This window comes from Molothrus ater, chromosome 1, assembly GCF_012460135.2.
Source record: "Molothrus ater isolate BHLD 08-10-18 breed brown headed cowbird chromosome 1, BPBGC_Mater_1.1, whole genome shotgun sequence".
In the NCBI taxonomy this organism is placed as follows: domain Eukaryota; kingdom Metazoa; phylum Chordata; class Aves; order Passeriformes; family Icteridae; genus Molothrus; species Molothrus ater.
In genome coordinates this window covers 15,662,680-15,686,779 of record NC_050478.2, presented here as the reverse complement: position 1 = coordinate 15,686,779, position 24,100 = coordinate 15,662,680, and the positions used below count along the sequence as shown (strand labels likewise).

General features: G+C 42.2%; 1 long non-coding RNA gene across 1 annotated transcript in view; it reads left to right on the top strand.

Annotated features, from left to right (window-relative positions):
* Window positions 1-2,818: 2,818 nt before the first annotated feature.
* The window catches only part of LOC129046606 (uncharacterized), a 69,493-nt gene continuing 48,211 nt past the window's right edge, over window positions 2,819-24,100 (top strand). Inside the window, exon 1 of the long non-coding RNA XR_008508222.1 lies at window positions 2,819-2,894. This is a non-coding gene — a long non-coding RNA (uncharacterized LOC129046606). The remainder of the gene's footprint in view (window positions 2,895-24,100) is intronic.

The following is a 24,100-nucleotide window of genomic DNA, read 5'->3' as shown; positions in this document are numbered from 1 at the left end:
GCAATTAGAACTAATCCCAATATCAGCCATTCATTGATGCAGATGACAGCACAGATCACAATTTGCACAACTTGATCTACAGTTGGTTTTTACCAGAACCTAAAATAATTCCTGAAATGAGAGCTAATCCTCAATTCAGACAAGGCCTCAGACTGCCAACTAGTTCCAAATATTTTTAAGATGTGAATGCTTGTATGCTGCCAATGGGACCGAGATGACCAATTCTTTTCACATGGGTCACTCCAAGGCCAGCAAATGGTATCAGCATTTCCCCAGTGCTACCCTGGCTCACAGACACACAGTCCAATAAAGGTGAAAGTTTCTGGACTCCTTTATAATGGATTGAGTCATTGTGTCTTCTGCAGAGCACTTTTCAAAACAAAGCAAAATACTTTATGGAGTGGAAAACACTGAATTATTTGCAAAAAAATGTCATTTCTTTTCTATATCCCTCTCCAGGGAGCCCATTGTTCAAATAAGTATTTGCTTGTGCCCCAAAGTACAGATGTTTTTGACTCTTGTCATAAATCAAACATGCTTATGTCTAACACATTAAAAAAGAGTAGAAAATAGCAGACATGGATTAAGATGGTTGGTCTGACCCAAATTATAGTTCTTCAATACTGTTAATTTTTTGCTGATTCTTCTGGCAACAAAAGATTCGACAACATCATTGTGCTTCCCTCTTCTCTCTTGGCATTAAAATCAATCTTTTACTCCTTTTGAAATGTAAATTTGAAATAATCATGTATCTGGATCATGGATTAAGTTTGCAGGAGAAAAGTCTCTGGCAGAAGATGGCAGGGACCGTGCCTAAAGCTAAATCCAGACACACAAATCAGCTCTGAGCTCGGGTGAAAACAGAGTTCTGGTTAAATGGGTTGCAGGTTTTCAGTTACAAAAGTTCCATCAAGAAACCATTCTGATATTTGAAAACAAGTAAGAACAGCCTCATGTCATCTACAAGAAAAGAAAATTTAGCATTCCAATTAGTTTTTTGTCCCTTCAGACAATTCTCTTGGGCCTGTGTTAAAGGGCATTTTTTTCAGAAGCATAATTCCATCTCTAAACCTTGACAATTCTAGTGAGATGGTGCTGCCTGTTTTTTTTTTTGTTTTTTTTTTTTTTTTTTTAATTAGGCAAGATAAGCCTTTGATAGTTTCAAATAGGGGTGTTGAACCACAGGACAAATTTTCTTGAAAGGCAGCAGGATAAACTGTATTTTCAAGGTCAGTTTTTTAATCCATGGCTTTTAACCTTGCTATGATTTATGTTTGACCTCCTTTCCACAGTAGTTTTCTTCCTTCTCTCCTTCAGACTGGAAGGACACGTCTATGCTTTCATTTGATGTGGGTTTCATGTATCTGCACAAAGTAATTCATAACCACTTGGCAAAAGGCATGTGCCCACACCACATCATTATCCTGCAATTAAGAAAATTCTCCCTGCCACAAAGCTATAAAGACCAGTGATGTTTCAAGCTAAGCCCTCAATATTCATTCTGAATTCATCTAAGGCACAAAACTGCTGTGGTGCTGCAGAGAGATTTTGTAGCATGCCTTGTAGAATACTTATTGAGTGTTGATTGAAAACTTTTTGTGTTTGCCTCATCTCAGCATGCTTCCACACCTTAAGATTTTCTCCTACTTCTCTGTACAGACTTCACACTGATGTAGAGAAGTGCAACTGAATGGCAACTGAATGGAACAGAAGCATGCAACTGAATGGAACAGAAGCATGTTATTGTGTTTGGTTCTGGGCGTTCTCTACCTAAGTGGTCAGGTTTAAGACATTTTTCAAATGATTTTTAAATTTTTGATTATTCTCCCTGTGCTGTTGGTCAGGTTACAGGTTGCTTTGTAAGACATGATCAAGCAGGTCTTGAATGATCTGTGTAATTCACTTACAAAATATTTGATTAAAGTAAAAGACTGAAGTGAAAGGAAGAGAAAAAGATTCTGCCCTCTGGGATGTTTAATATTAGTTTCAATGCTATGTTTCCCTTTCACTGTGTGGACAAACACCTTTGCTGAATCAGAGGTGAAGTATGTAAGATGTCATTTCCTCCACCTTCCTAATGATGCCTTGATTTTAAATAAATACATCCGAGGGAAAAAAGTTTCACCCTTTAAATAAAATGCGGTGATGACTTCCCAACTTGTACCTCATGTGGCCCCAGTAGTAGGGAAGGAGCAGGACATTTATCGAACTGCTCCTTTAGACACCTTCTCCCCAAGAGATCTTCCAGGATCTGCTGCATCCCAGCAGGAGCCAACTCTTCCATCAGGCTGAGACAGTCTGGAGAGGGGGTGCAAGTTAATAAAGAGAGCAGTCGTGTGTCTCTGAATGAACACTACAGAGAAACACCGTCCAGAGACGCTGCGAATGCAGGAGCACCCATAACCGTGAGTGACGGCACTGAGCCCTCCCAGCGCTCTGCTGCACCGGAGCTCTCTCGCTGGGCCTGCTCTCCGTTGAACAATTAAGGATTCCATTGGCCACACTCGGTGAAAGGGACCCAAAAACGCCGCTCCCCGCCCCGCCGGGCGCGGCTCCTTTAAGGCGCGGAGAGGCGGGAACGGGAGCGGGAACGGGAGCGCGTTCGGTTCGGTCCCGTCCGGTCCGGTCCGGTCCGTGCGGAGCTCCCGGGGCCGCTCCCGGGCCGCTCCGGGGGGCGCCGAGCCCCGGGGCCGCCCCGCCCCGCCCGGCCCGGCCCCGCCCGCCGGCCGGAGGTGCCGCCCCCCGCCCCCCGCGGCCGCGCCGCTCCCCCCGCCCCGCTCCGCCCCGCCGACCGGCCGGAGGCACGGGCGGACGGACTGACGGACGGACGGGCTGACTGACGGACGGACGAGGCCGCCGGAGGCAGCGGCTGCCCCGGAGCCGCCGGGTGCGAGGTGAGTGGCGGCGGCCGCGCTCTCGCCCTGCTCTCCGCCGGTAGGGAGCCCGCACGGGCGCTGCCCCCCGGGCACGGCCGCTGCCCCCCGGGCACGGACACGGCCGCTGCCGCCGTGGAGGAGGCGCCGCGGGCTCTCCGCGCACCCGGGCAGCGCCTTTGGCGGCGGAGGTGCCGCGCGAAGCTCGCCCGCTGCTCCCGCCGGCGCCGCGCTGTCACTCCGGCGCGGGGCTCTCCCGGCGCCGCAGCCCCTGAGGATGCGGGGCTCGCCCCGCACTCTCCGCACCTGCTCCGGGGCCGGGCTGCAGCCGGGGCCGCCGGCGGCGCGGGGCTCTGCGGGCACGGCTCGGCCCGCGGGGCAGCGAGCGGGGGGCGCGGCGCTGGGGCCGCTCCCGGGGCCGCCCGAGGCGCGGGGGCCGCAAAGCAGCGGGGCTGAGAAATGTTCGGAGGAGTTTTGTCTCTTCTTTCAGCTGGAAAAGGAAAGGCATCGGCGGCGGCGGCAGCGCGCACGTGTGATGTAGAGAAAGAGGGACTCACGATGCTGGCTGGTTGCAGCTCGGCAGGATACCGGGAAAGGCGCACAGAATCAACAGGGCGCCTGTTGAGAGGTGCACGGAGCCGCTTCGGCCCAGAGCCCCCGAGCTGGTTTGGAGAGACTGAGCACTCACCTTAAATGGCTCAGCAGTGGGGTTCTGGCTTGCCCCGACTTGTCCAGACTTCAGAAAACAATATGACGTTTAGAAAGAGGGGAAACAATGTGATACTGTGATTAGTAGGAGAAGAATGAGTAGGGTATGCCGATGGTTATCAGTGCAGTGCTTGTAGGGTTTTACGTAGAGCATGGATACCCAGTGCTGCAGAGCTGACTCCTTAATTACACCTTCGTGTCCATTCTACTAATAACACTTCTTGCAGTCTGATGGATCATGATCGTGGATTATGATGCTTTTAAGAGAGACTTAAGCAGTCTTTCAAAGAGTGAGTGTGCTCAAGTTTATTACTTGGCAGGGGGCAGCAGCATGAAGCCTGGGAATGAAAATAGGAAGTGAACATTACTCATTTAGTTTTGATACTGTGTCTTTGACGGTTATAAGTGTCATCATAGACTGATAGTAGCTCAGATAGCATCTCACGTACTGAAAGACATTACTCTTGTCCTGGTTGGTGCCTACTTCTTCTAGCTGTGCAAGCAGTCCCTCTGATATGGAATATGTTCTGAACAAGTCTGGTTATTTTTATAATGGGCAAATGTGTTTCTGGAAGAGTAAACCAGACTGTATCATTCTGAAGAATGTTCTCAGCCTGTAATATCTTAATCTCATCTGTTCAAAATGAAAACAACAGCCACCGGAAAGCTGAAACCACTCTTGACTGATGCACGTGGCGAATGAGGTTTATGACAACAGAACTGTGTGCAGTGTTACTGCACTGAGGTGTTGCTGCCTCACGCCTGGAAGTGCAGCTCGAGCTGAGGATGGGCTGTCTGCTGGCTCTGTGTGACCAGCAGTGGCAGAGGTCCAGCCTGAGTTTTCAGAGAATCAGTCCTGGGTTGCTTTATGGTCCTTTTGGAGCCTTCATGAGATAGAAGTGCTTGTTCTGAGGGCTGGGAAGGAATGGTGGTGATGTGCCCCGCTCCTCATGAACAGGCTTGACAGCCGTTCCTGCCAAGAGATGTTCTTTCCTGGTGGGACACTGAGAGGCTTGAGATGTTACCCTGTTCTCCTCTGCCCCCTGAGGCTGTAATAAAAGGGTTTTGGCCCCGTCCTTAAATGCATCTGGCTGTAGGTAATGGCATGGTGAGATGCTTTAGAGTAGTTCGCTCAGTTTCAGTTCTGCTTTGTTTATCTATGTGGAGGCTTTGTTACATGTTACTGTGTCAAGTAAGATGCAGTTAAAATTTTGATTTGCTATCCTGACAGGAAATATGCCTTCAGCTTTCACTTTAAAGTAGTTAATTTTAATGCCTAAAGAGTTGTATCCTAGCATAGGTGTGCATGCCTGTGAGTTTATCTGGCCATGGTATCGTTGCAAACCTCTCTGATACAGGCAGGACCAAGGTGTCTGTCCTGTGTAGAAACTTCTGCAGTCACCAGAGGAAAGTCATGGGTTTTTTCACAATAAAGCTCTGAACAAAATTCCTGTCTTCAGGTGAGTGTTAGCTCTCGCTAGGTGCGGCCTGACTGTATTCCCCTGGGGGAATCATTTCACACCCTTTGTTTCGCTAGAAAATTTATAGTTCCCAACTCCACTGCTCAGTTCTGAGTGGATGCAAACCATGCTGACTCATATGCTGAACTGCAGCCTTGCTCCATGTAAACACAGGCACACTTCTAAAATATTTAATTTGTAATGTCCTCTGTGGAGAGCTATCCCACAGCTCCTGGCATAATTCCCAGAAGCAGCAGATTCTGGGGTTCTGGGAGTTTCAAAGGCCATTGGTGCCCAGCGGGATAATCATCTGAACTAGTTTAGTGTAGTTTATCCTGGCACTGGGACAGTTCAAACTGAACAGGTATTTAATCTTGCTTAAAGCAAGTCTGCTTTGAACAATACGTGGTATGTGCATGAACGATCTGGAGCCTGTTGGGACATGGCTGTCAGGAGATCTACATGGAGGGAAATCTTTGTTATGGCAAGTACACTTTGGTGTAGATGTACCTCCCAACAGTTTCTAAAACAACCTCTGTGGGCAGTTGTAGTAAAACCAGGAATAAGCTATTAGAATATTTGTTTTCTTAGTTCCTCTCTGGCCAATACCAGTGGTAATTATTTGTCTTGTGAAATACCCAAGTTTATATCCATGGGTGAAATGCATGTTAAAAAAAGATTCTCAGAAATACAGAAACTCACACTCATTCATGCACACAAAAATTCTCATTCTTTTAATTGAAAATAAGTTACAGTATATGATTTGGGTACAAAGGAAGAGAGTGGAATCAAAGAATGATTTCTAAGTACACTTATTTTGTCTGCACCTGCTAAGTACAGTATTGGAGTTTTAAGATAAAAATCTTCTCCTTTAAAGCAGTAAGTCATTCAGTGGAGACTAGTTGATAAGAAACTAGAGTTCTTTGGTTCTTTTGTGGGTTTTAAAATTTGGGTTTGTTGCTTTTTTGGTTATTATTGTGAGCTTGGTTGAAAGAGTCATCCGGTATGAAAAGTACAGAGAGGAGTTTGTGAGAGGTTCAGTGATCTTATGGATGGTCTAGATCAATCCCATATCCCTTGCTCAGGTGGGCTGTCAGTGCATTACCTGTAATAGTTAACATCATCTGTTTGCTGAACTGTGCCCAGCTTTGCTGATGTCATAACTCATCCCAACATCCTGCAACGTTTTAAGCCTCCACTCTTATTTTGAGTACAAGATTCTAGAGACACTAGAGTGGTGGGATGTGCTCAAAACTGGTTACATCTGGGTTGCAGAAGAGGTTCCAAACCCTGGAGAAAAAGCCCCTGGTGCAAATGGGGCTCTGGAGCTGACTGAGGTCCCTTGGGGATACAAACCATTGCTCCCAGTGCCACAGCATGGCACTTGTATCCATGCACTGTCAGTGCAGCAGGAATAGCAAATCTGTGCTCTTACCTTTACAGATGGTAGGATTTGAAGGTAGTGTGCCTGTCACTTCTTTGACTGCAGGAGGGGTACCTGGCATAGTACTGTTTTGGTACAGGAACCATCTGTTCTGTGAGTATGATTCAAGGCTCAACTTATTTTCCTTCTTTATTGATATGGGGAATTTCCTTACAAATGTGGCTTAATTCACAAATTAATTTCACTAGAAAGACTTCTTTATCTGAAGTCTGAAATTGAAGTGTACAGATGTGGCCTGTTGTTGCTTAAGTGTGCTGAGAGATATGTTTGCCATTAGCAGAGTCCCATTAGCTATGAGGTAGTCTTACGACCCATATTTCAAAATCCTGCTTTCTATGATGGCTGTTAGTGGCATTTTTCTTTGTAAAAGCAGAGGAAGTTAAAAATTGTGTCTGCATCTGTTATTGTTGCCATCACAGCTGTCTTTCTCCAGTTTTAACCATCCTATTCTGAGTAGCTCCTAACTGGGGTTGTAACTTCAATGGCCATGTGCAGAAGAAGTAGAAGTGGAGATCTTTCAGTGCTGTCTCCTTCTCTCAGTCAAAAAATACTTCTTTTGAGTTACACTAGTTTTAATCAAGTTGCAATGAGTCGAAGCATTCCATTACTAACTCAGTTTTGGTGCCTGATATAATGAGGACTGATATGGTTACAATATAAATTAATTATATTAATTATATTTATTAATTAATTATACTAATTAAGCCAGTTCCTTAGCACTAATTAATCATGGTTTGTCTTGAGCAAGACAGATGGTACCACTGATACTCTGCTTCTGAGACTTGAAAACTGGGAAGATCACTTGAAATTCGGTGATGCAATTTTTCTAGGAGGTCACGTACAAAATAATTTCATCTTCAGATGGCATTGTGAAACAAGTGAGTGCTCCTTGCAAAATGCTATCAGTTATTGCATAAGTAGGCAGGAAACAAGAGCCACCCCTCTGTCTAGGTGGGCAGTGGGATGTGCTGTCTTCAGATGCCAATTCACTTTTACACCAATGTGCAACACCAGAGTAAAAAAGGATATAAATAGATGTAAAACTCATGTTTATTCAAGCCCTCCTTTCTAGCATACTCAGCGTCTTCCTCTGAAGTGGAAGGCTGACTTCTGTGTAGTCTAGGTTAAGAGTTTGTAAATGGCTGTCTTCCTAACTCTAGCTGGAGGATACTGTCATGACAGAAGCTTTTTGTAAGTTAAATGGCAACCTGTTAGAGTAACACATTGTTGGAAACTGTTGGTGGTAAAGTAGCAGCAACTTGGAAAGCTCTGTGACCCTAATCCAGACGTGTTTTAGAGGGTAACTTCTAATACAGAATCTTGTACAGTTTGGTCCAGTTGGAGGGTCAGCTGTCTATTTTGGAGCTCAGACTGCTGCCTTTTAAGATGAAAGCCATATTTTGTGAATATGAACTCCTTTTTATCTGCTTGCTGTGCCTGTCTGAGGGAAGGAGCAGCTGTAGTCCATTCGCCAGACCTGCATTTGGCTGTTGCTGCCATTGTGTTGTGTGTAAACATGTACCATTATTTTGGATCATATAGCAGCCTGTTCAAAAGGGTCTCGCATTCCCCAGCTGTTCTGCAACTTTTCCATCTCTGAGCTTGCCAGCTGCTTAATACAGGCAACTGTAGCTGCATTTGTCTCTCTGGTGTTAAGTATTAGTGGAGATAAAATTGACTTGTTCAATGTTAGATGCTGGAGCCCCTCTCCTGCTTCAAATGGACTCAAAACAAAAGCAGGCTGTTCTTACCACATCGAAGTTAGAAGTTTTCTTTGTCACTGGATGAACAGATTGCATAAAAATTTTTGTTTTGTAGATTTGAAACAAATACGAAACCCAATTGTGTTTACAAATAGAGTCACAGATTGTAGCAGTAACTAATCCGAAGGAACTGGGTTACAAAAAGGTGTGCCTTAAAGCCATGTCAACAGCTCATTTGTTTAACCACTTCTCTGAACAATGTCCAGTTTGACAAGGCATCCTGTGCTCTCTTGTCAGCCAACCCTTTTGTTTACTGGATCTGGGAACTTTTGTTTCAGTGGCAGCACTGCTCAGACGGGCTGTCAAGGATACTGCAGGGGCTCTGCAGTATCTTGTATCTGAACTCAGTGAGTGCTGAGTCCAGGTGAGGAGCCACAGGCTGAGACCTGCCTTTTGCAGCCTGCTCTCCCTGCCATGAAAGTGACAGCAAATGTCTGGAAAATGTTTTGTGTGACTGAACTCCTCTTTACTGCAGCTTTGAATCCACAACTATCTGCCTGGAGATACAGAAGCTGAAAGTCAGAGTAAATTCTAGCTCCCTTGGAAAAAGGAGATAATTCTGTTCATGACTAAAGTTACTATTCTAACCCCTTAACCTGTTCTGTCACTTTGAAACTTGGGGTGAGGAGGAGTGTATCCTTGGTTGCTGCAAGAGACTGCTAAAAATAGTGATAAAGCAAAGTTTTCAGAGGCTGGTGCCATTGATTCGTGTTCCTTACTCCCATACAAGGGGATAAATCAGGTATTCACCTGAAATAATTCTTAATGCAGTTTGTATTTGAAAAATATAAATTTGCTTTTTCATGGTGTTGCTATTTGTTTCATGGCGAAGGAGCCTGGAAGGGAATGACTTGTGCATTCTTGCTCCTGATTGCAGAAAAGATTGCAAGACTGCCTCTGCCCCAGGGTCCAAGTTACCCATTGTAACTGGCCTGAATACCCTATTATTCAGAGAGGAAATTTCCAGGTGACTGTAAATACATTTCTTTTTTCTACCTCTTTTTCCCCCCACCCTTTCACCAGGCCTGCTCTATCCTTGCTGGTTGTAGCTTTCATGTTCATGTTAGACATCAACACTGCCTAAATTATGCTAGGATGACTCTGGCTTCATAATAGAGCCTTGACCTGTAAAAACAAAAGCAAAACCATAAAAAAAGTCTCTTGATTTAAGGTGGCATGTTTCAGGATCTGTTTTTCGTATCTCCAAATAGCTCAGAGTTCGAACTTTTCCATTCTAATGGAAGTGTCTTAAAAGAAGTTGGAACACTATTTGGCTAGATGCTTCACTTGTCTTCTGGAAAGTTAATTTTTCAAAGTCAGTGTTGGAGCACTAAATCATTATTTGTCTGAAATCATAGTAGAAATACATGTTTATAGTTTGAAGTGATCATACTAGATAAATAGTTATGTTAGCTGAGCAAAGGGATAAGTACTAGATTAAAATGTCTAGCTAACACAGAAAATGTAGAAATGAACATGAGTTCTGGATTTAATAATTGCATGTATGAACAGTTCTTTAGAAAACAGGTAACAGGGTTTCTGTTTCAGAACAGCAGATTGAAAAAAAACCACTTTAAAAATAGAGGAAGAAACTGAGTGTGATACTGAGGGCAGGGAGAGAGGGGTAGGGAATGGAGAAGGAGCTTCTGTCACACAGGAAGTTAGGGAGAGCATCTTAACATTTTAATTTTTTTAAGTGCTGCTGATTAATTCATAAACCCCTTTGGAATGAGTTTAGAGAATGGACATAGAGGAGATTGGGACAAGTGGATTTTGAGAAGTAAGAAAGTAAGGAAGTGTTGGTTTGTCCTCAGTTGAACAGAGGAGGAAGACAGTATTTGGTTAGTGATTAGTGTTCAATTATTGAAGGCTTTAGGAGAAATAAATATTTCTTTCAGAACATGGTGGGAAGTGAAGGGAAAAGTTTTTAAATGGGCTTAAATTGGCTAAGCATGTTTAAAATAATAGAGGGGGAAAAGGAAGGGATTACAGTCTCACCCACCTCCTGAGACTGTTTTTAATGAAGTTGGTGAATGTTTTGGGAAGGCATAAAGCATTTGAGGAAACTTTTTGTTAGGTGTTTTTCTTTCTTTCTTTAAATGAAAGGTTCTGCCAGTGTTTTTAACTTGGCTTAAATTTGCTCCATCCTCTACAGGGGAAAATATTTATTTTAAAGTTTCCTCTAAACTTAATTTGGCTTCCTAGCCAATTAAAAGACATGTCTGTCTATGTAATACCTTTTAAATCCAGGAAAGCTGAAAACTCTAAGGCTTTATGAAGGAGGAGACCTTGTTGATGGCACAGGAGAGCAGCGTTTCTAGCTCAGAAAAATTGCTGTTCTGAAAATGTAGCTTGAATTAATCCCTTCCACCTTTGTTTTCCTTTTGCTGTTGTTAATGATTTCCTGTGCTAAGTGCTGTTGTACCTGCCTCACTCCACTGATTCTTCCACTGCTCTCTGGGACTAAAAATTATAGTATATGTCAATTTAAAGACAGAAATAGAGCAGTGGCTCTAATAGAGCTTCTTCACTAAGCTGCAAGCTTTGAGAGTTATGATCTTTAACTTTGGCACTTAAAGTTATTTCTCTCCAGGGTGGTCATTGCAGCTCTTAGTGTGGGTTGTCCTGCCCACTGATGAGTTTGGGTGCCTGTTATCTCACAGGTTGTGTGGCTCAAGTCTCTGCCCTATGTGTAGCTTATCAGCTCCCTAGAGACCACACAAAATTGTCTCTATCACTGAAAAGATTCAAGGCTTTGAAAGAAGGCTGCTTAGGCAAGAGTTGCAATAATGAGCAGAATTACGAAAAGAAAACAATATATTTCCTTAGGTAATGTGTGTCAGTAAGGATCTGGCTTATTTAGGCTCTGTTGTTAGGGTTGCCTGTTACAGCTACTCGAGTTCTGGACGCTTTGCCTCGTTTGTGTGCTGCCTGTGAGGCTGTGCTCTCATCTGTAATCAGCATTTAGCTGTAAACTGCTGAAAAGTCCAGTTCTGCTGCTTCTTCTCCCACCTCACTCCACAAAACTCAGCTGAGGTATTTCTGTTTAGATCACGCTCTTGGCTTTAGGCTGAAACTACTTTAGTCAGAGTCTTCTGTCATTTGTGGTTTGAAGTATATGCTGTGACAAATATTACTTCAAAGGAGTTTGTACAAAACTTGACCCTTGCAAAGCTCAGAGAGTAAAGACTCTCCAGAACTTATAAACACCCTGCCCATGGGATTGCACCAAACCTCTTCTGGATGCTCCCCCTGGGCCCGTCCTCTTCCTTCCTGCTGAATGCCAATGGTTGACAGGCAAAGAATTTGTTTTTCCTGAAATACACTTGTTTGTCTTCTCTCCATAATATTTGTTGCATGCCTGACTCGACAACTTGCATGCAAATGCCTATTTTTGTACTGTTTTTGTGGGCTGGCAACAAAGTAATTGTGGCTTCCTACTGCAAGCAAAAGCCTGGTGTATGGAAGTGAGTTGTTTATATGGATTCCTGGATTGGAATGCAAGCTTAATTCTTTTAGCTTGAAAATAAATTGTGTTGAGTAAAATTAACTTTGAGTTTAAGCTGCACTGAGCCCAGTTAAACAATTTTCGAGGGCTTACATTAATAAAAGCAAACTATAGCATAGCTAACTACTGCTAGGGATGCATTTCAGGTTCTTAAAATTTGTGGTTTAAGAGGGGAATGCTCAGCTTCTACGTCTGTAATAAACTTCATGTCTGAAGTGCACTGTGTGGTGTACCCTGCTGGGATAGTACAGCCACAGATAACTTGAAGGGATTTGTGTGGCCAGGGAGAAGGCAGATTAAACATTCTAGGTGAGATATAAATTTTTAGGTTTGGGAACTTAACCTGCCTTACAGTTAGAGATAAAGAGCTGTGAAAAAGAAGTTACCAGTGATTTTGTTTCATCTGACCTACTGTTAGAGGACCTAGTAGCCTTTAAAAAAATCTTGAAAGCAATATTTGGTTGAACATGCTTTTTCTGGACTCCCAAGAGGTGTTTGCCAGCAAGGAGCTGCTGACATCAAAAGCAAAACCCCAAAAGGCCCATATATGTGTGTGAAGTAAGGAAACTGGGAATGAGACTGGTTTTGTGCTGAACTTCAGCTGAAAGATCTTTCCAAATGCAATAAAGAAATGGGGCACCTTTATTACTGCCTTCAAAAGTTATGATGACTTGTGAGACTCCTAGAGTAACATACAAATGAAGAAAGTGCCCTTCCAATAAAACAGATATTACTTCATTGAATGTTTCTTATGCAAAGACCAATATGAGAACTTATAATCATGCCAATCACCTCTGAAACAAAGCAAGCAATCTTGGTGTTACAGAGGTTTGTTTCTTAAGGAAGCCCTGAAAAAACTTTTTCCATGAACATGTTGGTATGAATTGGCATTCTTCCTTGCACAGGAAACCACAAATTCTTACTGCGGAAAACTTGTAACTCTTGTAAAACAGTCATTAGTTTTGTGCCTTAAATGTGCAGAATGTTCTAGGTTTTTGGGGGTTTTTTTTGTGTGGCCTCTGGAGAGCTGCTCTAAGAAATGCTTCTCTTTTGATAAACAGAAGATCCCTTGCTCAGATGTTTCCAGTCACTTGCAGTCCCTGTGCATGCTGCTGGGACTTGGATACTTCTCAAATGCCTACAAGCCCAAGACCATCTTTATTGCTCAATTATTTTTACCCCCTGAAGTCTGACAGTTGCAGCAAGTGAACATGATCCCTGTATTAAATACAGCAGTGTGTTTGATGAGTTGCTTTGTTGGGGTTTCTGGTGCAGTTGAAATTGCCTTTGGTGGTGGGGCAGCTCCTGGAGCAGTCACTCAGTGCACACCCACAGACACACCCTGTGCTTGTGTGCACTCCTTGGAACACTTGTGTGCAAGGTCAGCCTGACTTGTACACCTCTAGGATGTGGTGTGTGCTACAGGCTGGGAGCTTCAGTTTCAGGTGAATGGAAAAATTACTTCTGCGACTTCACTGAGCATCCCTCTTTTTCTTTATGCTAGTCTTTTTCAGTCTTTTCATCTTTATATTTTTTTTTTTCAAATACCTATTCTGGATTTGGTATGCAAGCTATAATCAAACTGCACATAAAACCCTTTCTTAACTAAGTTTTACTTAGTTTTTGTACCTTTCAAATACACTATCAAGAGTAGAACTCAAATTACACAGGCACATTCTTTTTATTTTTTTTAATGACAGAAGAAAAGATAATGGGTGGGGATATAGCAAATCACATAAGCTAGCAGTGATAAAACTGTTTGTTGGTTTTTTTGGGTTTTTTTTTTTGCAGTGCAGGCTACTTGTTTGAAACAGCTTTATCATATCTTCATCAATGTTTTATAGTTTCTACTATTTTGGAGTGTTAGCCGGGTTCTCAAGTACTGGAACGCTACTGCTGCTATTTAAGGCAGGACATCTGTCATGATGTGTCTAGAGTCTGATTTCCCCAAGCCTGAACAATTCTTGCCTTTATGCTCTACCTATGTAGCCCTTGCTCTTTCTGCAACCTAAAAATAACACAGAAGTTAAACAACCCGTTGGAAGCCTGTAATTTCTGAGAGCAGCAACTTGCCAGTAGCTATGTCTTGTGTCATCTGCACAATGCTTTGGCAGAGTTTCAATAATTTGCTAAAATAGGCCAAATTAACTTTTCTGTCTGGTCAGGTGTAACTTTCTGTACACAAGGATGTGCACAAAATTAATGCCCACAAACAGTGTTAACACTGCCTCATGCTATCCCTGTTTCTCACAAACAGTGTTCACACTGCCTTGTGCTCACACTGAGGTTTCTGGGACCCTGCCCTAGCAGCATCCTCCTGGTGTCCTGCCCTCAGCTTCCTCCCTTGCTTCTGGGAGTCATGGCTTGCACATGGACTTCCTTGGGATTTGGGAATTTTCCTTTCCAGTAGCCTCAGTGTTATCTCTCTCTCAACTCTGGTTTATGTCCCAACAGCTGTTCAGTTTGCAGGCTTTTATTGTAAATACTTTGTACAGTATTATTACAGTGTTATCAAGTATTCTGTGCACAGGATAATGAGGCAACTCTGTGGAGCCTCAGAACTGTTCTGTAGAACAGCAGACTCTTTTAATCTGGAGAAATGATTCCCCTTCTCCCACTGTAACCCTACTCTGAAAACTTTGTTCTAGGGACAGTTTTAATGAGCTCTGAAACCTGTGTCACAATTTTCAAAACAGCCCCTTTATGTCTGTGGCCTTTCAATAATGCCATTTTTGGGGCTGAAATTTTATTACTCTAACAGCTCTCCTCCCATTTCCCTCTTTCCTTCCTGCTCCCAGCTGTATGCATGTGCTGATTATTCTGGGGTGGTTCTAGCCCACTCCTTCAGCTCTGTAAGCTGCTTTATCTCAGGTTTTGGTTGCTGGATCAGTAGATCATTGTCTGCTGTTAGTGAACCAAGGAAGGTCTCAGACCTCCAAGGTATGTGGGAGCTGGTGCAGTGGGGACAGTGTCAGACTGGACAAAAAATATGTTCTCTGCACAGTTCAGTTCGCCTAGCATGGGTCTGTAGATGAACATGAGTTTTCTGATGGCACCTCTCAGTTCTGATCTGACAAACTAAAAGCTTTCAAATAGAACCCCGAAATAGTGTTTATTTGAAGCTTAAAATGTTGGAATTGTATTTTTTTTTCTTTGTCTTTGTAGCTCCTATACCACACTTTTAACATGTTGTTTGTTTAAGGGAAGCTTTACACTTCCCAGGGAAAATTGCAGCTGGGAAAGGCCTGAAATGATTGCAGTTGCTTGGCTCTGTTGGATTGTAACTGTGTATGACTCTTACTAACCTAAAATTGTAAATGCTTTACTGTTTGTCAGATTCTAAAAATGCTATGAGACCATCCGGCATCTTTTAAAATTACACTGAGTTATGGCATTTTGGAGTTAGAATGGTCATGGTGACAGCATGTCTCTTTGTACTGGTGGAGAAAATTAAAGAGAGTGGGGAATAAATAGTAAGGAGAATTGAACTAACTATACATGGCTCAATGCAAACAACACAGGAAGTTTTGGGAAGCTTTCTTAAACTCGGGCTGAGTACTTAAAGGTTTACTGCATAGTAATACATGCTATTGAACCTGATGGCTTTGGCTTGTGATCACCTGTGAAGACCTGCTTTTTCACCTAGTTTTGCAACTGGGAATTTACATTGGCACAAGGAAGATAAGTTTCTTATTTGAGTTAGCATTATACAAGTGTCTGGTTGAAAACATTCCCAGCAATGAGCTGATTCCTAGCCCTTTCTGTAAATGCTCAATAGTGCCACCAATGCATATTTGGCCACAAAATAAGTTATGACAACTTGCATAAACTCCAGGATTTTTTAATGTCTCAAAACCACTTTAATATAGAGTACAAGCTGGTCATTTATAAACACTGGCTTGAAGCAAAATAATCAGATGTAACAGAGCAGCTTGGTGGATGGTCAGTTCCAGGTGCCCTGGCTTCCCAGGCAGTGCCAGCTGAGGTTATCAGAACCATTGCTGCTGCCTGCATGGCATCCCAGGTGCAGCTTGGCAAACTCACTGCCAGCCACTGGCCCTGCACACCTTCCTCACAGTACAAGAGTCTTGTGACTGAGGACAGCATCTCCCAGACCAAGATCTCTAGATTATTGCTGGGCTTCCTTTGGAAAGGACACCTGAGCTGGCTCTGTTGCCTGCTGCAGGTGTTGAATTGCTCCAGTGTTTTAGAGGAGCTGTGCTGTACTATCAGTATATCCTCCAGGCTAATTCATATATACATTTTTGACAAAAACAGAAGAAGGCACTATCTTCTTTTACACCATAAGAAACCTTTTTCTCATTATAGATGGTTGAATTGAACTATTTAAGGTAAAGGAAAAAAACCCCAAACAACAAACCACCAAACCAAAACAATTTGATTTCTCAAAATTTTCCTTCTGGCAGGAGATGCACATGCAGTGTGTGAAGGGAAGACTTATGACTGTGTTAAGCTCCAGATGTGAGAGGGTGTTCTGCATTACAGGTAGATGAAATTAAAAAAAAAATCAGAGCCATCTGGCAGTGAGCAGAGTGCAACTGCTTGACTGCTTTGAACTTCACTTGTACAAACAAACCTCTTCACAGGCTGAGGAGTGTCCTGAAAAGATTCTCATTAGATTTTTTTATTTTTGTTTTTACATTGTTTTCTGGTGAGCTTATCATCCGAAATACTGCATAATTTGGATCTGAGATTTAGATTCAAAGTTAATATATCTCCATAGCAAAGTCCATGTTGTTCAGAGATGTTGCTGTGTTAATTGTTAACAAAGGTGCTCTCGCTGCTCAGCTGAGCTGCAGGGTTTGTTAGCTGAGCACTGCTTGCAGCACTCTGTTGTTCAAGTGCTTTTTTTGATGTCCCACAGCACCAACATGTGTAATGTGATTGATGTGACATGGAGGAGCCTTATCCTGAAATGCGCTTCTGGAACTTAGTTGGGACTGTTCAGATCATGCTCAAAAATCCTACTTTATATTTTCTCCAGGGTTAATTCCACCATCAATTTGATTCATTCTATTTAATTAATATACTTTGATCTTTGAGCACAACAGCTGATTTTATTTGGTTGTTCATGGCAACCTGAGTATTGTCTTTTATGTTTGGTTTTTTGTTTGGGTTTTGGTTTTTTTAAATCCTCTTAATATCTTCTGTATTCAGTGCTGTTGTTTAGAACAAGGATTTATTTGTCTGTGCACCTGCTGAACAGGATTCACTGTTCTGTTTCATTTGTCTTCAGAATCTTGCTTCATCTTGCCTACTGCCTTTGCTCAATTTCTGTTTCTTTCTTGTGTGGCACTACCCATTTGCAAGACCTTGGAAATACAGCTCTCTCTCTCTCATGTATGTCTTCTGTCTTGTTCCATAATTGCTCAGTGAAGAAATCTCGGTTGTCAAGGAAGCTTGAGATGCTTTGAGGTGTTGCGGGTCAGAAGACCATTGCAGTTCTGTAAGAGTTCCTCTGTTTTCCAGTGTGGTCACTAACAGAGCATTTTTGAAAATTCACACTGGTGAACAGAAGTGCAATGGGTGACGTGAATCCAACATGTCCCTCATTTTGTTATTTTGCTTGAAAAATATATTTTTTTAAACTTTAGGAATACCGGTTGAATTTATTTGTAGTGAAATTAGTTCCATTAATAAGGGTGTTGTTTTCAGTCATGTTTTCACAAGATGCTTAAGTCCAGGAGGTAAATCTAAACATGGGGGGATGTCCTGTCTTGAACACATTGTGAAGAGGTGATCTGAATGGACAAGTGCAGGGCCTACTGGTTAAAGATCATGCATTATGAGTCATGTCTTTCTCACTTGTCTGGTGAAACCAAATGTTTAATGTTCCTTCCATTTCTGAATCTTCCTAGAGACTGTGGTTAGCAGTGACTGTTGCCTTTGGTGGGAAATTCAGCTGTTTCTGTTTTGGATTTTATGCTCTTCTTTCTATCATTGGTTGATTCTTGGGTATTTGGGAAGTTTCTCTGATGGGTGTTCCTCCTTAACTTGCTCCAAAGACTTCACTGCCAGACACCAGCCACATCCAGTTGATCCAAATTGTCCCAATAGCTGAGGTAACTTATTTTCTGTTGGATGATGTGCTTGTGCATTTTAGGATGATGCATAATAACCTGACCAGGAGAGATGTCTGTGCAAAAAAGAAGAGGAAAACAGGATTCCTAATTGTGTGACCTCTCACTAGCTTTAGGGAAAGGGCTGCTGGAAGGCAGGTATATTTTAAGGACTACTTTTTTATTATGAGTCTGCACAGTTTACATTCTCGTTTAGCACTTCAACCTTTGCCTGATCTCACCAAATCTCTCCTTTAGCCATATTGGCAGTATCTTTATTTTCTGGCCAAAAAAAGAGAGGCATGCACATTGTAATATGCCTTTTTTTTTGCACCACTCAGTCATTTTGCCAGAGTGGGGAAGTAGTGTGTGTTTGGAAGGAGGGCATGAGTTATGTGAATTATATTGTTTCACCAAATGTTGTTTGTGTATGTAAAGACCCAATGAGGGTTAGAAAAACCTTCAGCAAAACTCTTTTTGAGAGTTTTGAAAGCAGACTAATCTGAAGCACTTGATGTTCAAAACTGTACAATTATTATATGTAGAACTGTCTTTTAAAAATATTTTTTCCCCTTAATTCTTGAACTGCAGAAATGGACACCTGTCTCTGCATTAATGCTGGCAGGTTCAAAACTGTAAGTGGTTTTTGTGATGGAGTTTCAGGGGTGACTCTGCTGCCAGCTCTTGTCTCTGTCCTTGAATGCAGCAACTCTGTTCCTCTGTGGTCCTGCAAAAAGCAGTTGTGATCACTCCACTTCCTGGCATGTAAAAGTTCAGCATCTTTAAAGCAACGAATACTTCATGCTGCTAAAGGCTTTGGAGTAACTAATTTAAGTGGAAACTGAGCAGTTCCTTACTTAAAATGTGCTCCAGATCATGTTTGTAAACATTCTAAAATATAATTGATGCATCTGATTTTCAGTATTTCTCATGTATTTCAGGGAGACAGTAAAGTGTCAAAATTGGTGTGAAATTGATTTGTTTTGGAGAAGGAGAACAGACTGGCTTGAAGGAATGCCTCTCTAGACCTCAGTGCTTGGTATTAACGCTGAAGCTTATGTACTAGGAATGCCATAGACTTAAATTACAATAAGGAGACAACAGATGAGGAGATGGCAGAAAAATGAGTCAGAGAAAGGAGGTAGTCTAAGAAAACCAAATCAAATTTACCTTGTAATAATGAATTATTGAATGTATGGGTTTTTTTTTTTTTTGAAGAGGTGGTTAAGAACTGTAATCTCCATAATGGAATGTTTGTTCTAAAGGAAAAAAACTGCTCTTGTTATGAAGTCAGAACATGCAAATGTCTCTGAGTCTGAAGAAATGTTTCAAAAATTCATTTTGAGGACTTGGAAGACAATCTAACAAGTGTGTGTGTGGAAATCTGTTCCATAGTACTATTAGGTTAGCAGGAGACATTGGTTTACATGATAATAAAATATTGCTTTCATGAGTATTGCTACTCAACAAGACTGAGAACATTTTAATTTGGTTTTGCAGCCCTTTCAGATGTCCTACATAATTGACGCCCCTGCCAAAGGAGCTAAGAGAGGCATTGTAATGGAACCATCTCTGATGTCACATTTTAGTTGTTAAGGAGCTATTAAATAATGAAACCTTTAAACCTAAGATCATATTTCATTTTGGCTAAAATTGGCATTTATTTAATTACAGTTGTGCTCCATTTTTAGGGGGTTTTTGGGAAAATTTTGAAAGTTGCAATTGTTGCTTGCAATCTGCTTCCTCAGATAAACAACTGAGCAGGCAACTGACTGCAAGTCTCATTAGACATTCAGGATGTGTTAGGATGGATGACTGTGACTTGAATGAATGGCATCTGCTTTACAGGTATAAAAGGAATCTTCCCTTCTATCTTAGTCAACTTTGCTGAAGTTATTTCAGTGTACAGTCAGGTGTGCACAGGGATCTGGGTGAAACCTGGTCTGTTTATCACTGGGATACCACTCTCATACTGCCTAGAACATGTAGGAATTGCAGCACTTGTTAAAAACTGGATTTGTGGGATGAGCTAGTTCATGCAGCTAGTGCTTGGCTTTAATTCTGGTGTATCTAATTGATATGTAGAAGGAATTCAAGCTGCAGATTAAGGAGTGAGTGTGCCTGTAAGGGCTCAAGCAATGCAATTTGCCCTCTGAACTCATGACTGAAGCTCCAGCTCTAGTCTGTGTTTCTGGGCACTGTTTCTGTCCCGGGGCACTCTGTCAGGAGGTTCCCATGCTGGTGCTTGCACACTGGCCCCTGTCAGAGGTTGCTCTCTCAGAGGGAGTGCAAATAGCACAGCCCCAGTTCCTGACCAAGGCCTGGCTGAGCAGAGCTGTGCAAGTGCAGCTTAGAAGTCCTGAGATAACATAAACACAGCCCACTTGGGGCTGCCAGCTGGCTGACACATGGAGTGGGTGTTTCACAGCACATACTCTCTAAACTGCAAGGAGGATACTGAAGACATGAGTTGATTCCTAGATGTGCTGTAAACCCTGAAATTTTAATCTGTTTGTTTGTACTGTGCTGTGAGGGTTAGTTTTTTTAGGGATTTTTTTTTCCTGCTCTTTTTTCACTTCTAAGTAGGGAAATTCATTTAAATTTAGATTGATTTCAACGGTGATGCAAATAGTTAATTTTTGCATTAGAACAGCAACTTACCTGTCTGACAGCCTTTAACACTGTGTTTAGCCCTTCAGTGGCTCATTACTAGCCTTAAAAAACACCTCACTCTTCATTTAAAGTGAAACATGGTTGTCTAAAACTCAATTAAAAAATAAATAAATAAAAGATATCTGTTGTGTATGTTTCAGAGAAAGCACTTGCCTGCTGCTGGCTGACTGAACACCTGCCCTAGACAGCCAGGTTAGGACTTTCCATGGGGCTGGGGGAAAGCAAGATTCCATCCCTGTAGGGCAGGGTGTGCTGATGTCCCTGTGCTGGTGTCCCTGCTCTGCAGTTTCTCAGGGAGGGCTGTGCTTGCTGGGATGCCGTCCCAGCTGTGTGGTGGAGGAGAGAGAGGAGTGCTGGCTGAGCTTGCCAGCAGTGATAAGGCTCCAGGTGGGGATCACAGCAAACATGCTGAGAGAATCAGCTTTCCCAGGAGTTACATGAGGCAAAGATGTTCTTCTGTCACTTGTTCTGCTGGAAGCTTCCTGCTGCTAACAACTAAATATGCAAATCAAGCTGTGGCTCCTCCAGCCTTCCTGGTGTTCTGACTGATGGTACTTATGGTTCTGTTTTCAAAACTGAATTTGTCAGCACAGACTATTTCACTCTGAAAATGTAAAACCTTACCATAAGTGCTTCTTGTGCTGTAATAAACATACGTAACTTTCATTTACAAGATCTGCACATCATGCTTGCTTTTTCTCCCCACTGTTTATTCAGTCCCCTGCCAACAGCACAGGTATCTTCTGAACAGGTTTATGCAAAACTGGCAAGTTGAATGGTAATGTCATTGCTTCCAGTGAATCCCAGCTATTGTATTCTAGATACAGTGTTCACAGCTCTATTACTGACTAACCAGACTGCTCTTGGCTACAATGAAGTGCACCACAGAACTGCTCTGATCTAAGGCTTTGGTTAGAATTTGAGACAGTTATCTTAAACCAAAAGAACCCAAGTCCATAAATAAACTGTTAAGCAATGTAAACTTTTTAACAGCACAGTTAGCAAGGAACTATGCAAACCCCCAGGCCAAGATAATCTTTACTATAATTATGTAGACTACTAAGTGAGAAAAATTCCAGAGCTTTGCTCATGAATAAGATTGGATTATTTGTGATGTGATTTCATAAAATAAACAAGGAGACTAAAGGCTTCAGAGGCTACTTAAGGTTTTGCAGAGGGGTAAATGTTAATGCTTAATTGTTTAAAGTATGTGTGAGGTGATACATGGCAAAGTTGTACAAAGTATGCCTTAAGAAATAAACTTATTGTTAGATATGTGCTGAATTTCTTTACCCATATAGCTGTGTTTCCATCAGGTCACTTTAGTAATCCATTCAAAATAGCCTTTAAATGTTCAATGAGCTTTTGCTACTTGTTCTGCTAGATAACATATATTGCTAAATATTTTTTTGCTTTTCAAAATAGCCTTTAAATGTTCAATGAGCTTTTTGCTACTTGTTCTGCTAGATAACATATATTGCTAAATACTTTTTCTTTGCTGTATTCTAATTGTGGTAATAAAGTGAGCATTGCTATGACTTTTTTTGTTCTGCTTTGGTACTATTAACACATTTCTGTTCTGATCCCATTTATCCCATTTAATTCTTCCCCTAAGCCAGCTGTGCCAACAGAAGCACTAGGAAGAATACAGCTAGAAAAAAATGCTCCCCACAATATGGGTGTTGGAGGAGAGAGATAGCTGAGGTGCTCAGCCATGGAGTTGATGGACTTCATCCTAGTGGCTTGTCCTGCCTGGTCTTTGAGACAGCCAGCCCCAAAGAGCCACAGAGAAACAGCCAGAACTCTGGAGATCACAGGAAATTGTAGCTTCCTTCTGGGGTGCTTTAAGAGTGGATTGTACCTCCTCCATTTCTGAGAGGGGAGAAACAAGTTCCATCTTTTGGGGACACCTTATCTAGGGAACATCCTCAAGACTCTCTTATCTTCTTTTTGTTTGTTTGCTTGTTTGTTTGTGCTAGGTGTTTGTCCAGTTGAGATAAAGCACTATGCACACTTCTGATACAGGAATTTATACTTCTGATACAGGAATTATACTTCTGATACAGGAATTTGTACTTGTTCAGATAAATCTGTGTAATGCTCCATACCCAGATACAGAAGGCATCACACAAAGAAACAGCAGCAAATGGTGATCTTGTCTGGGAAGGCCCCTTCTGTGCCTTTTCCCTTTTACATCTCTTATACTGGAGCTTCCTGCAAAACAGACCTGTCCTGGAGTCTCTGCATCAGCATGGATCCCTCTGTAAGCTTTATTTTACTTCACTAAGTCTCTGACTCAAAGTCCCTACAGAGCTTAGAAATTTGAGTGATGGGAGCCAAAGACTTACACTAAAATGGGTGTTCTGTAGAAAAAAAATCCATTCCTTAGACAAATAATCTAAAAAATTGCTCCAGTGAGTTAATATGAATCTCAGTGCTTTTTTAACCTTTTGTTTATGCTCACCAGACCCCTGTGAAATTGAACAGCTCCCTTTATCTTGAATGATGGACTGGGAGCTGGGTTCTGGGGCTGCCTGCCACGTTCTCACCCCCATGTGCCAGCTCCCCCTTGCCCTGCTCTGCTCTCCTGACCCCGCACTGACTCATCTGTGTTTGATACCTATGAGAGCAGTTGAATTATTTTTATGGTTGCTGGTCTGAAATGAGTCAGTGCAGGGTCAAATGTTGTGGAGCAGGGAAGGGAGAGGAGTGGGAATCTGGCAGGCAGCAGCAGCTGGCTGAGATTGCCATGCAGCCACAGACCAACCCTGGTGACTTTGCCAAGGTCACACAAGCTTCTGTCAGCAGGAAATTGAAACCTCTCTGTGTTATACAGGGTGCTGACCACAGGTCTGTCAAATGCAGTAACTGGCAGGAAGTGGCTTTGGATTTATTCTACTTGAATTTATTGTTTGTTTGCAAATACTGATGTATGAATTAATAGTTGCTTTCTAGTGTATGCCAAAATCCAAACATACTGAGCTAGTCATAACTGTAGATTTTCAGGTGTAAGCTGGGTGCATTCCACAAGGAATTCATAATTAACTTGAGCTAGCTTTCCCTTAGAAATGTGATTTTTGTTACAGGTAGTGATCTGTCAACTACAGCACATTTCTGTGTAAGGACTACTGCCCTTTAGTAAAGATAGCTCAAGAGTTAGTGCCTGAAACAAATCATTGCATGGTATTATATTGCCATTTTGGTAACAAAATCAGTTGGTCACATTTTCCTGATAACTCACACAATCTGCAGCTGATGCTTTATCAGTGGCCTAATACTTTATTTAGAGTTTAGAATGGAGCATTTCACCAATTCTGTGCACACAAATTGCTGGATGCACACAAATTGCTGAATGTACAGCATTTTGAGCTATGTACATTATGAAAGCAATGCTGAAAGAAGGGGTATGAGGGCTTAGGTCATGTATTCTGGCATGGATTTCTATGCTCTATTTTCCTTAGAATTCATTTGGGAGGAAAGAAATGAAGAAACTTTTCTGAGTGAAGATTTTGGAGCTCTGTGCTGGTTATAAATCTGTCTGTGTGGCTTCTGTCTTTTTAAAGTTTCTTTAGAAAGAGGACTAGCCAAAAA